Below are 12,536 nucleotides of genomic sequence, written 5' to 3'. Positions count from 1 at the left end.
CTGGGCTGATGGCTCAGAGCCTGGAGCCTGTTTCTGATTCTGTGTCTCCCTCTCTCTCTGCCCCTCCCCCGTTCATGCTCTGTCTCTCTCTGTCCCAAAAATAAATAAACGTTGAAAAAAAAAATTAAAAAAAAAGAAAAAAAAAAAAGAAAAATAGGCAAGAACAGTTGGCCGCCCTCCTGCCATCATATGGACTCAGTCATGCTGAGAGAGCAGCCAACGTAGGCAAGGTTGGAGCGAAGAAACAGAGCTCCCAGGTCCTGAAGAGATTTTTGAGCCCCCAAATCAGGCTGGGTTAGAAGCCAGCTCAGTCTTCAACATTTTCAAATATTTGAGTCAGTTAATCTCTTTTTCTTTCTTAAGTCTGTTTGAATTAGATTTTCTGGCACTGACGGTCAAAAGGGTACTACCTCTCATGGTAGTAATAGCATACTGTCCCCAATGAAACGATGTGGGATCTGAGCTCCAGGATGATGTAATTTCCCCAACGCACCCAGTTTTGAACTCAGGTCAATATGCCTCCAAGACTGGTCAGTATTGCCACTAAGAAATCGCTTACCTATTTCTGTCCACGCTGGTCATGTCCAAAGGTGGGAGCCAAGCTCCACCATCTTGGTATTGAATCTGAATCTGCGATTCTCTTGGGACGCAGGCTAAAAACACTGGTTGAATCCGGGCAAGAAGAAAAGGAATATTTCCTCGAGCAGATTAATTTTTGGACTTGGTATTTATAATTAGCTATTTTGGAGTTAGTTACAGCAACCTCCGTGGGTTATTTATTTGATCGCCCATGACTGAAGAAAAACAGCTTTGATTTGGTTTCCCAGTGACCCAGATGAACTGCATCATTAGGCAGTTGGTAGAGGTCTTCCTAATTACAAGAAATAAAAAGAAAAATCTGAACACTCCTTCTTCCCCCTCCAACATTCTTTGCAAAACAGGCCTAACTAGGCCCTGGACTAGTTCACGAAAATGTGTCAGTAACAAAATATCGAAGAGGCAGAACAGCCTGATGGAAAAAGTTTTATTGAGTGCCTCGGTGACAAAAATATCTTCAAAGGGAGTTCTATCAATTTTATTAAGGTACATTGTGCACTTTTCCATGACGAGCATATCAAGCACAATAGCATTTGAATTAGCAATCAAGTTTTAATAGTATTTGACACTTCCCCACCTTGTACTGGCAGAAGCTGTCTCTCTGAGGAGAGATGCCATGAGAAGAAAAATCAGCCTGCAGCAGAGAAATGGGGTGGCGTCCGAAAGTTCGTTTGTGAATTTGTCGGTTGTTGCTCAGGACACATTTTCCCATGGTAAGAATGACATTTAGTGTCCTGTGGGGACACATGAAAGCTGGTTTCTCTTGTTTCACCGCTTAAGAGGCTTTGGTTTCTAGTGATAGAAATGCACTGTGGTGAATTTGAGCCGAAGGGAGTCACTGGAAGACTGTTGGGAAGTCGGAATCAGTGGGAAGGGTGAGGGACCAGACTTTGCAAGAGGCAGCCTCAGAGTGCTACAAAGCAGGCCCCACCGCGATGGCCGCCATCTTAATGGCCTCCTTCAGGTTCTCCGCCTCCGATAGGACCTGCATTGGCCCAGTTCCTCAGACCCAATATGGTGGAATTATCCTCGACTCTCCTATTTCCCCCACACTCCACATCTTGTCCTTTGGTAAATCTGGTTAACTCTACCTTGTTAATATATGTGGAATCTGGCTACTCCTCACAAGCCCCACACTCACACCCTGGGTCTAGGTATTTCGTTTCTCACCTAAAACACTGCCATCACCTCCTCGCCGGTTTGGTCGCCTTCCTCCTCCTCGTGGTCTCGAGGGATTCTGTTGAAACCTAAGCCAGATCACATCACTCCTGAAAGTTACTCCTGTTGTAGCACATGGCTTCATCTGACTTGTCCGGCTCCTGCCACCTCTCCAGACTTCTCATCCACCATCTTTCCCTTCCATCCTTCTGTTCCAGCCGCACTGACTTTCTCCTCACTGTCTCTTTAATACGCCAAGCGTGCCCCTGCTTCAGGGTCCTGGCATGTGCTCTGACTTCTGCCTGGCACACCCTTGCCAGACCCTCTCTGCTCAAACACAGTTTTGTTAGTGAAGCCTTCTCTGGTCATCCTCTAAATATAGGAGCCACCCTTCCCCCATTCTTGTAACGATCTGTCCCTTTCATCCCGCTTTATTTTTCTTTGCAGCCCCATTACCACCTGATACTATATAAGACATTGACCCGTTTGCGTCTAAGTCCCTCTCCTAGGATGTAAGTTACTTGAATTTGCCTCTTGTCTTTCATTCTTTGATTGAATAATTTTTTTAAGGTTGATTTTTTGAGAGAGAGAGAGCGAGAGAGAGCAGGAGAGGGGCAGAGATAGAGGGAGATAGAGGCTCCGAAGCAGGTTCCAGGCTCCGAGCTGTCAGCACAGAGCCTGACGCGGGGCTCGACCTCACGGACCGCGAGATCGTGACCTGAGCCCAAGTTGGATGCTTAACCGACTGAGCCACCCGGGCGCCCCTGCCTCTTTTCTTTAATTCCATGTCCCCACTCTTGCACATATTAGTGCCTCCCTAAATATTTTTTGGAACGAATGAATGAACGTGTGCACGGGTGAATATGGGAACAGCCCTGTGTGGGGAAGAGTCTAACGAGTCAACCCTCTTCCCCTGGAAGAAGTGAACTCCAGTAACTTCCCGTTTCAACAACCAAATTCCAGGGAGGAGTTTCTGATGAGTACAGGAGGGCTAATGCACCCAACCTTCGCTAAAAGAGAACCAGACGCTAGCCCCACGGGTTTGCACCCAAAGGAAAGAGACACGCCCAAAAGGAAACTGCTCTCGATGTTCAACCACCGTAAGGATTCTTGGTTCATAGATGAGGGAGCTCTACCCACCAACCCGTGAACTAGTGCACAGAAATGAAATAACTTCCTGTCTGACGCATACTTGTGGCTTTATGTAACCAAACCCCAAGTAGTGGTAGCTTAGACATACAAAGGCTTGTTTTTTGCGCACACCAGTTTGTGAGAAGGCAGTTGCTGGTGCCGGTTCAGTAGATCAACGATATCAGAATTTGGGCTGGCATCTCTGTGAGCCTGTTGGCCTTTCCCTCATGGCCACAGCATGGCAGCCGTGTGTCCAGGGTCTCTGCCCTCACACATTCTTCAAGGGAAGAAGGGGGTAGAGGACAGGCGGCAGAGTTTTTCCTCACGCTCGTCTTCGTAGTCACAGAAGGAAACACCTTCCCTAGGGACTGTCCGAGACTTTCCGTTTTCTCTTCTTAGCAAAACTGTAGGGCCCAGGGCAATGCCCATTTCGCCTTTCGAGTCCTTGTATAAGGGTTGGGCGCTGAGTAGGTTGCTGGGGATGTTTTGGGTGTCTGCTCCAGATCACACAGCTAGAGGGTAGGGGAATTGATTTGGTTGGGGTTTTGTCTGATGCCAGAATCTATCGCTTAGGCACTAAATCTCATTGCCTCTTGGGAGGACGGCCTTGTTTCTCTGATTATTTTGCTTTCTTTTGTTTTTACATGCTGTCTAGATGGCGAGACGCAAGGGGCTACGTATCGCAGGATTCTGTTGATATTAAATGGCTGGAACGGGCAAACCTGTAGAGACGAAAAGTAGATCATTGGTCGCCAGGGGCTGGGGCTTGCAAGAATGGGGAGGGGTGTGACTGCTAATGGGTGGGGGTTCGTTTTTAGGGGTGATGAAGATATTCTGAAGTTTGACAGCGGTGGTGATTGCACAACTCTGCGAATGTACTCAAAATCACTGAATTGTATACTTTGAAATGGTGAATTTTATGGTGTGTGAATTATAACAAAGTTGTTATTTAAGGAAAGGCAAATGCTAAACATACACGATAATTTTTGTAACCTCTTACATTTAAAAATCTACCAAGAGCTTCAAAGAATCAGCGTGCCCCAGGCCCCTTCTGTCGTCTCCGAGTGTCGGGCACGTTCACCCCTGATGAGCTCCTCGCGTTCTTATCTGTCCATTAACTTCCCTCGCTCTCCTTTGGCAGATCAGTACTCATTTTCTCTTAGTCCTTTTGAGTCTCCTTTCTAGGTATTTTCCCACATGTACTCACATATGAAAAACAATTTATTTCCCTTGCACTCTCATGACCTCATTAAATTGCAAATTCCATGGGACGGTACTTGACATGATAGCTAATATTGTTTCTATATAGTAGTTGCTCATGTGTTGCTAAGTGGAGGGCCGGATTATGAAAGTATTTGAGAAGGACTTTAAGAAGCACCATAGCTGCGGGGGGGCCTGGGTGGCTCAGTCGGGTGAACGTCCGACTTTGGCTCAGGTCATGGCGTTGCAGTCCGTGAGTTCGAGCCCTGCATCAGGCTCTGTGCTGACAGCTCGGAACCTGGAGCCTGCTTGGGATTCTGGGTCTCCCTCTCTCTCTGCCCCTCCTCTCTCTGCCCCTCCCCTGCTCGTGCTCTGTCTGTCTGTCTCTGTCTCTCTGTCTCTCTCAAAAAAAACCAAAACAAAATAAAAAAGAAACGCCACAGCTGCTTGTTGTGTTAGGATGGAGATTCTCAACCGAGGCTGCACTTTGGAATCTCTGAGCAGCTTTTTCAGTGCTGGTGCCTGGGCTCCATGCCGGAGGTTCTGAGTCATGGGGATGGGGGAGGGAGGTCAAGGCATTTGAGCTCTCCAGGTGATTCTAATATGGAGCAAGGGCTGAAATATTGGGTTTCAGCCGAGACTGAGTTTGCCCTGTGGGAACATTTGGCAATGGCTGGAGACAATTTTGGTTGTCACAGCTTGGAGAGAGGTGTGTGGCTACTGGCATCTTGAGGAGAGAGATCAGGTTTGGTGCTAAACATCCTCCAATGCCCAGGACAGCCGCCCACAGCAACAAAGAATTATCTAGCTTCAAATGTCGGTAGAGCCAAGGTGGGGAAACCCTGGGTTACCGGAGTCAGAAAAGGCAGACCAGCTGCCTCATCATGAGGATTCTGACTTTGGGGCAGGGGGTGGTAGGCTGGTACCCAGGTAGCCAAATGGGTAATCATCGGGAGTCAGAGCTGTGGTTCAACCTGACTTTGACTTTGATCTCCTCATGCATTCCATAGATCCAGACCTCCTTTTGTTGACAATCTCATCCGAAAGCAAGACAGAAGTTAAGTTGTTAAGATTCTTGTTATTTTTACAGACATTCTGCAGCTGAAAGCCATCAACTGTCAACCACGATGAGCAAATGCCTATTCGCGTTCAAAACGAAGAACTTTTGACAACTACCATGCGTCTTTATTCCTTTGGCACGCTTTCAGAATTATTGCTTTCATTATTGAGCAAAACTTGGGCTACAGTCTCACATTCCAGAAAACAGCACACCATTATATGTGATAAGGAGGGGACAGTAGATAAGAACCAACGCCCATAGTTTCAGGAGAGAAGTCTTTGTGGGCTGGAGTGAACACTCGAATCCGATGCATATTGTGTGTAAGCCACAGAAGCAGCCAGAAGCCTCTACACCTTGGGACAAATGTTGACTGGGTGGATTTTTGTTTGTTTGTTTAAAACCAATCACTTGATATGTTCTCATAAGCTATGCGAGAGATTGCTATCGTGGATAAGGAAAACAAAATGACAGGCAGATAAATTCAGTTGCTGTTTAAGAAATCTTGTAAGGTATTCTCAATAGTATAAAGATAAGGAAATCGCATAATTGAAAGAGCTGAAAACAGCATTAGCACTAGAGCATATAAGGAGAGCAAGGAAATCAATTGTGGAATGCAGGAAGGGAGGGGAGTTCAGATAACGCCAAGCTCCCTTCGATGCATAAAATTGCCCACTATGGAAGCCAAACGATCTAGCCCACTGGTTTTCAACCTAGGCTGCACAGTTAAATCCCCCGGACAACTTTAAAATCCCCAATGGCCAGGCTATCTTCACACCAATACAATCTGAACCTCTGGGGTGGGACCAGGAAGCAGCCTGGTTTAGACCTCCAGAGGGGATGGCAAAGGGCGGCCATGTTGGAGGCCCACTGGTACAGGCATGGCATCTTGGCTCGCCTCACATCATCCCCTGTTGTACTTAACCTTGAGCACATAGAAATATTCCATTTGTGGCACAAATAGAATGTGTGGCAAAGACATCGGACGGTGTTGCGAACCCAATGGCACCCAAGTCTAGGAGCAGCAGTGGCCATGGTACTTGGGGGGTGGTGTCTTAAGGAGAATGTCTCTTTGGTTCCTCTGATACAACTTCCCTTGGTTCATGCTCATGTTTCTAGCTCTTTTTTTCTAGGTATTTCCCTCAGTTGGGGAGACTTCCTGATTTTCTGCCAAGAAATTGCATTTCTCCTAAGTTAACCAGATCTGGTTTCTGTTGCTTGCAGCCAACATTTATTGAAGGCTTTTTTTTTTTTTTTAAATTGTCAGATTAAAAAAAAAAACATTTTAGCTTCATCTTAAGTAACCATACCCATGAAATTCCTTTAGATGTGTTAAGTACTTTTTTTTCCTGAATATACGTGAAAATAAATACATAATTGTTAAACGTAAAACATTCCTATACTACCTAACACTGTCTTGACTCCCACTGGCCCTTGTGTGACCCTTTGGGAAGGTCTCAGTTATGATTCTTTTCGTGCATTTAATAGAAGGCAGATCTGAATAGCTTAAGCCAAAATAAGGCTTTTTTTTTTTTTTTCCGTAAAATCAAGGCAACAGTCATGGGCATGGCAGCCATTGGGTGGCTAGGGACTTAGTGAGGATTATGGCTCTTCTCTGTCAAGTGCTCACAATGATGTTCTTTAACTCCAATGTCTCCAGTTGAAACTTGCAAACATATGGGAGGAAGAGGTCTGGCTGTGCCAGGAAGGGCAGGTCATGGAGTCTATGCAGCTGCCGGGGACCCTGGTCTGGGTCTAGAGGCAGTCCCCAGGGCAGAGTCACTGATTTGAGCAAGGGTAACCATGGGAAGAAGTGCCTTTCACATTACAGGAACACACTCATGAACTGTGAGGGACAGGCCATAAGGCAGGATATGTCCAAGTGCAAGTGACAATGGAACAGACAAATTGACCTAAGCAAAATGGGGCTTTATTGACTTGGAAAACTGGAATATCTAGGAATGAGAGCCAGTCTCAGTCATTGCTGGATCCAGGGCTCCAAGTGATGGTATCGGGACTTAGTTTTGGTGGCCGCTTCTCTCTCTCTCCCTGTCTCTCTCTGTTGGCTATATTCTCGAAGGGTTTTCTCTGCCTGGAAGCCCAGAAGTTCTGGGGTTCCTTGTCATCTTTAGAGACAGGCATTTCAGGGCGGGAAGCACCTCTCTTCAGCAGTTTCAGCAATAGTCCCAGGAGAGATTCTCTTTGGTTAGGCAGGAGTAACATGCACACCTACCAACCAATCGTTATGGCCCTGAGAGGCTTGGACTACACTCAGTGGCCAGGCTTGAGCCAAGTGCCCACCCTGAGTGGGCTGTGGGTGGGGTCAACTGCTGTCAAACCACGTGGGCTGAGATGGTGGGTGAGCTGGTAAATATTTAACACCTGACTCTGGGGGTGGGGGCAGGTGACATTTCCATGCACAAATATTCCCACCACGGTTGATTTCAAATGATCTGCATAATCTCACACAGCTTAGAATGTTGCTAACAATTTAACAGTTAGCCTTCATGAGCTGGAGAGGTAATTTCCTCAAGGAAAACTGTCATACTATAGTACCAACATCAGGGTCATGGGGAATAGGAGTGGGGCAGGCAAGTTGAACAGGTGCCTCTTACAGAATGTAAAGAATCTTCGGTTTATTTTGCTAAATACCTATTGAGGTCTATTTCCACAAAAGCACTAGGAATTAGGTTCTAGAAGAGAATTCATTGATCCTTCAGCAAATATTTGTTGTCTACCAAGGACAGAGTCTACCTTGATTCTGGGATATAAAAAAAAACCCTTATCATTTAGTTGGGGAAGCTGCCACGTAACAAGAGGTTGTAAAACATATAGCAAGAGCTCTAACAGGAAAGGTATTAGTGGAAGAACATCCCATTAGCAGCATGAATGGGAGGAAAAGGCTAGGGGAAGTGTCACAGAGCAGGACTCGTTTGTGCTGGTTCTAGAAGAATGAGTGGGGATTTGTTAGATTAACCACGCAAGGAGGGGTGGGACATGCCAGGCTGAGGGTACAGCTTTTGTAAAGTCATGGGGCTTTGAAATAGCTCTAAGTGGTTGGATGCAGGTGGGAGAGAGGAAGGAGATAGTCTAGGGCTGAATCTTGTGTGGTATGTTAAGGACGTTGGATTTTATCCTGCTTGTATTGAGAGGGTAATGAAGGTTTTTCAAGCAGGCAAAAGGGTCATAATCAGATTGGCATTTTAGCATGGTCTCCCAGGCAGCTGAGTGCAGAGGACTGATTCCAGAGGAAGGAAACTGAGAGCAAGGAGATCAGTAGGAATGCAGATGAGAGAAAGTGGGAGGAACAAGGAATGGAATCAACATGGTGGCTGATTGGGTGCGAGGGAGAGGCAAATCCACAAGAATGCTGTTCAAGAGTAGTTTTGGTTCAAGAGTAGTTTTAACCCATTGGGAAACATGGGGTCATACATAGGAGAGAAATGTAAAACATACATGCCAAAGAAGCAAGGACTTAGAAATAAAAAGTACCTTGCTGTTTTAATATTATGAACGGAAACAGTTAGTGATCAGGAAAGAGAAAGATCAATTCTGATTGGCACAACTGAAAAAAACTTCAAAGAAGCAGAGTAGGATGGGCTCTAACTGGTAAAGGTTGCATTTGCCAGAGTGAACCACAGACTGTGGTGCAGACCGTGTGCCCACAGTCCTTTGACTTCTGGGTCCTGGGCTCAAATGATGATGTCGGGAAGCCATCTTCCCTCTCCCTGCCCTCTCTTTACCTCTGGGTTGGCATCATTCCTAGATAGGCATGGACCCCCTTTCTCTGGAGAAAAAGAAGACCAGGAAAAGTTCTGAGGTATTTTCTGGATACAGGAGGTCTGGGATTTCAATTTTTGAGGTATTGCAAGTTTAAAAATACATTTATTCTGTCTTTCACCATGAAATAATTTGGCTGGGTATAGAATTCTTGGTCGGAAAGAAACACTCTTACATTGGCATTTTGAAGAAATGTGTCATCTTTCAGTTTGTAGCATAGCTAGTGTGCTGTGTGATGATGCTTTTATTATACTTTTTAAAAGATCTCTCTGTGGAAGGTTGTTGGGATTTGAAATTTCACGATGGTATAACTTGATGCGGACTTTTCTCACTGCGCTTGCGGGTGCTTGACACTGGCGTTCTTCAGTTTGCGGAAATTTTCTTGAATCATTTCTTATGTTATTTCTCCCTTTCTCTTCTTAATTTTTGGTATTGTTGTTTTCTAAAACTCCTACTATTAGCTTCAACCTGCTTGCTAATATGTTCTCTCTCCGCTGTCCATCTATTTTTTTAAAGTTCTCTTTTCTGGGAGCTTTCTCTTCATCATCTTCCTAGTGATCTTCTCAATTTTTTGTTGCCACACTGTCACTGTATCTTCTAACTTCCAAAACTAGTGACCATCCTCTGACTTTTCACTTTTATGCATTTTGTTCATGCACACCATATCTTCCCAAAGATATTTCAGTATGTTTGACATTTTTTTCTTGCACATTACATACTCTTTGTTTACTCACATTTCCTTTTTTCTCCTATTTATTTTCATCTCTGAATTTCAGCTCAGAGGTTTTGATCAAATACATGCTGATGCTTGGATGTCATTTTGTTTTGAAGTGAGACACTAAAAGCAGACTCCATGCTTTGTGTTGGGATTGATCATGTTGACTGGTGGGGCTCTGAGTGGGGACAATGGGCGATGATTTGCCTGTTTCATCAAAGGACCCCAAAATGTCAGTGTCTGTAGTTTCTTTTTCCTTTTGGACATACTGGTTTTCTTTTTTCTTTTTTTTCCGAAATGGAAACAGTGCATCTCTCACTTGGGAGGGAGGCAAGTATTGACTAGGAGCCCCGACTGGGAGCTGAGCAGAAAAAGGATCTGTCAGTGTGACTGCTTGTGTCACTCTTACCCTCCCTTCTGCTCTGGTGTTGTCCAATCCAGAGCCGTTAAACTCATGCCCCCACATAGTCCTTCCCTTCTGCAGGAGGAAGGTAGGGGAGGAACACCTTAGAGGTTTCCTGATTTCACTCCAGTTTTGTCTGGTGCCTCCTGGTCTCGAAGCTCTCCAGGATTCTGGTGCTTGGACTGGCTTCATGTTGACTTCCCACCGTTCAGTCTCCAGCTGATGGAAAAGTGCTGGAAGCCCAGCCACCTGCCACTTGTTCATCCAATTCCCTTCCATTTTTCAAAATTTGGCTGACATTTCTCCCCGTCACTGTCTTTTCTCCCACTGTCTTTGTCCTTGTGAGTTTATAATTCTTTAATCCCCATACTGTCATTTTCGTGGGGTTTTGAGACAGAGAGAAGATAAACGGATGAATTCAACCCACCATTTTAAACCGGAAGTCCTTTAATATACTTTCTATTCATTTTTAATGTGTCCATCCATCCCACCTCAGTCTTCACTGCTGCTCCAGACTGTTCAGACACCTTGATTGAGCTGTCCTTGATGACTTTCTTTTGAGTCTTTTCTTGTTGAGTATATCACAAGGTCAGAATGCAGGAGTGCTAAGGTCACCCCCCCAAGTGCGCGGTAATAACAGCTTTGGAAGAGCGCCTTGTTCCTTGTGACTGCTGCCTGGCTCATCCTTACCCCCTCTCTTTTCCGACAGCAGCTGGGAGAAGGGGGAAATGGGGCAAGATGAAAGAGGCTATATAGATCTTGGTGACAGATCCTACAGTCTTAAATGTAAATGGGAGCCACAACATGGCTTTCCATTTTGCAGTTTTATGGTATTTTGAAAAGACTTTAACTTTTTTTCTGATAAAACCTTTTAAACATACTCATTCTAAAAATACTCCAACAGCATGGAAGATCAACATATACTTCCCTAGTCTCTTTGTCTTCTCTTCCTGTGGCTGATCTGTTATGAACTTGGTATGTATCCCTCCATACTTTTTATTTATTTATTTATTTATTTATTTATTTATTTATTTTTTAAATTACAAAAAATTTTTAAAGGTTTATTTATTTATTTGGGAGAGACAAAGAGAGTGTGAGTGGGGAAGGGACAGAGAGAGGGAGAGAGAGAAAAATCCCCAGCAGGCTCCGCCCTGTGAGATCACGACCTGTGCCGAAACCAAGAGCGGATGCTCAAGCAACTGAGCCACCCAGGAGCCCCTCCCTCCATACTTAAAAAAAGTTTTCTTTAATGTTTCTTACTTTATTTTGAGAGATAGAGCATGAGCAGGGGAGGGGCATACAGAGTGGGAGAGAGAGAATCCCAAGCAGGCTCCACACTGTCAGCTCAGACCCCAATGTGGGGCTTGAACGCACAAAATGTGAGATCATGACCTGAGCCAAAATCAAGAGTCAGACGCTTAACCAACTGAACCACCCAGGTGCCCCCATAGTTTTTAAATTATGCTTGTGCCAGCATATGATCATTCATTCATTCATTCATTCACCAAATGGCTTTTGAGTCTCTATTATGTGCCAGGCACTGATGTGGAGAGGAAGTGGCATGTTGACGAACAGGATGGGTCCGATTCCTTCCCTCATGGGGATGCACATTCAGGTGGATGTATTAAACTTTAATTATTCAACACATGCATACCCAGCTCCACAAAGACAGACGGACAGACACACACACACACACACACACACACACACACAGGCCATATTATACACAGTGTTCCATACACTACTTTTTCCTCCACTTATCATCTGGTACATTTTTCCGTATTAGCATCATAGATCTCCTCTATTATTTTTAATGGTTGTGTGACATTTCATTATATGAATGCATCATTCACTGCTCTCCTCATAATGATCATTTAGATTATTTCCGATATTCTGCTATTACAAACAGTGGATCAAGCGTGATTTGTTCAAATATTCTCCTATTGATCAACCTTGAAGTGTTTCCAGACTTCTATTACAATTTTTTTTATCACATAGACAACTTCGCGAAATTGGTTCTGCGCCTTTAGCTTTGTACCCATGTGCAAGACTATCCAGACTGTGTACGTTCCTATAAGGAGAACACCGGGGTCAAGTGGAAAGGCATTATACATTTTGGAAGCTGTTGCCAAATTGCCCTAAAAAGTTTGTACTTACTTACCTTCCCACCAGTGGCAGAGTGTGCCTGGTTCGGAAAAAAGGAGCTGTTGACTGTGCTGTGACTTTTTTCATTTTGCCACGTTGCATTTCTTACCACTTCCCTGGTTAATGTAAATGTGACTATTGCGGGACAGTACGCTTCCAGCCGCGGCTCGATTTATGTCATCTGAGATTTCTTATCGGACTCTGCAGCGCCTTCTACTCTCTCCCAGCGATGTGGACATTGATATCTTATCATTTTCCTTCCACCCTGAACAAACAAGTTAAAGAATCTTTGTCTCAGACCTCTCTTTGAGGAAGTCACTTAATGAAAAAAAAAAATCTAAGAAAATCCC

The sequence above is a fragment of the Leopardus geoffroyi genome, chromosome A3 (assembly GCF_018350155.1).
Source record: "Leopardus geoffroyi isolate Oge1 chromosome A3, O.geoffroyi_Oge1_pat1.0, whole genome shotgun sequence".
In the NCBI taxonomy this organism is placed as follows: Eukaryota; Metazoa; Chordata; class Mammalia; order Carnivora; family Felidae; genus Leopardus; species Leopardus geoffroyi.
The sequence above is the reverse complement of the archived record's forward strand: the minus strand, read 5'-3'. Positions refer to the sequence as shown.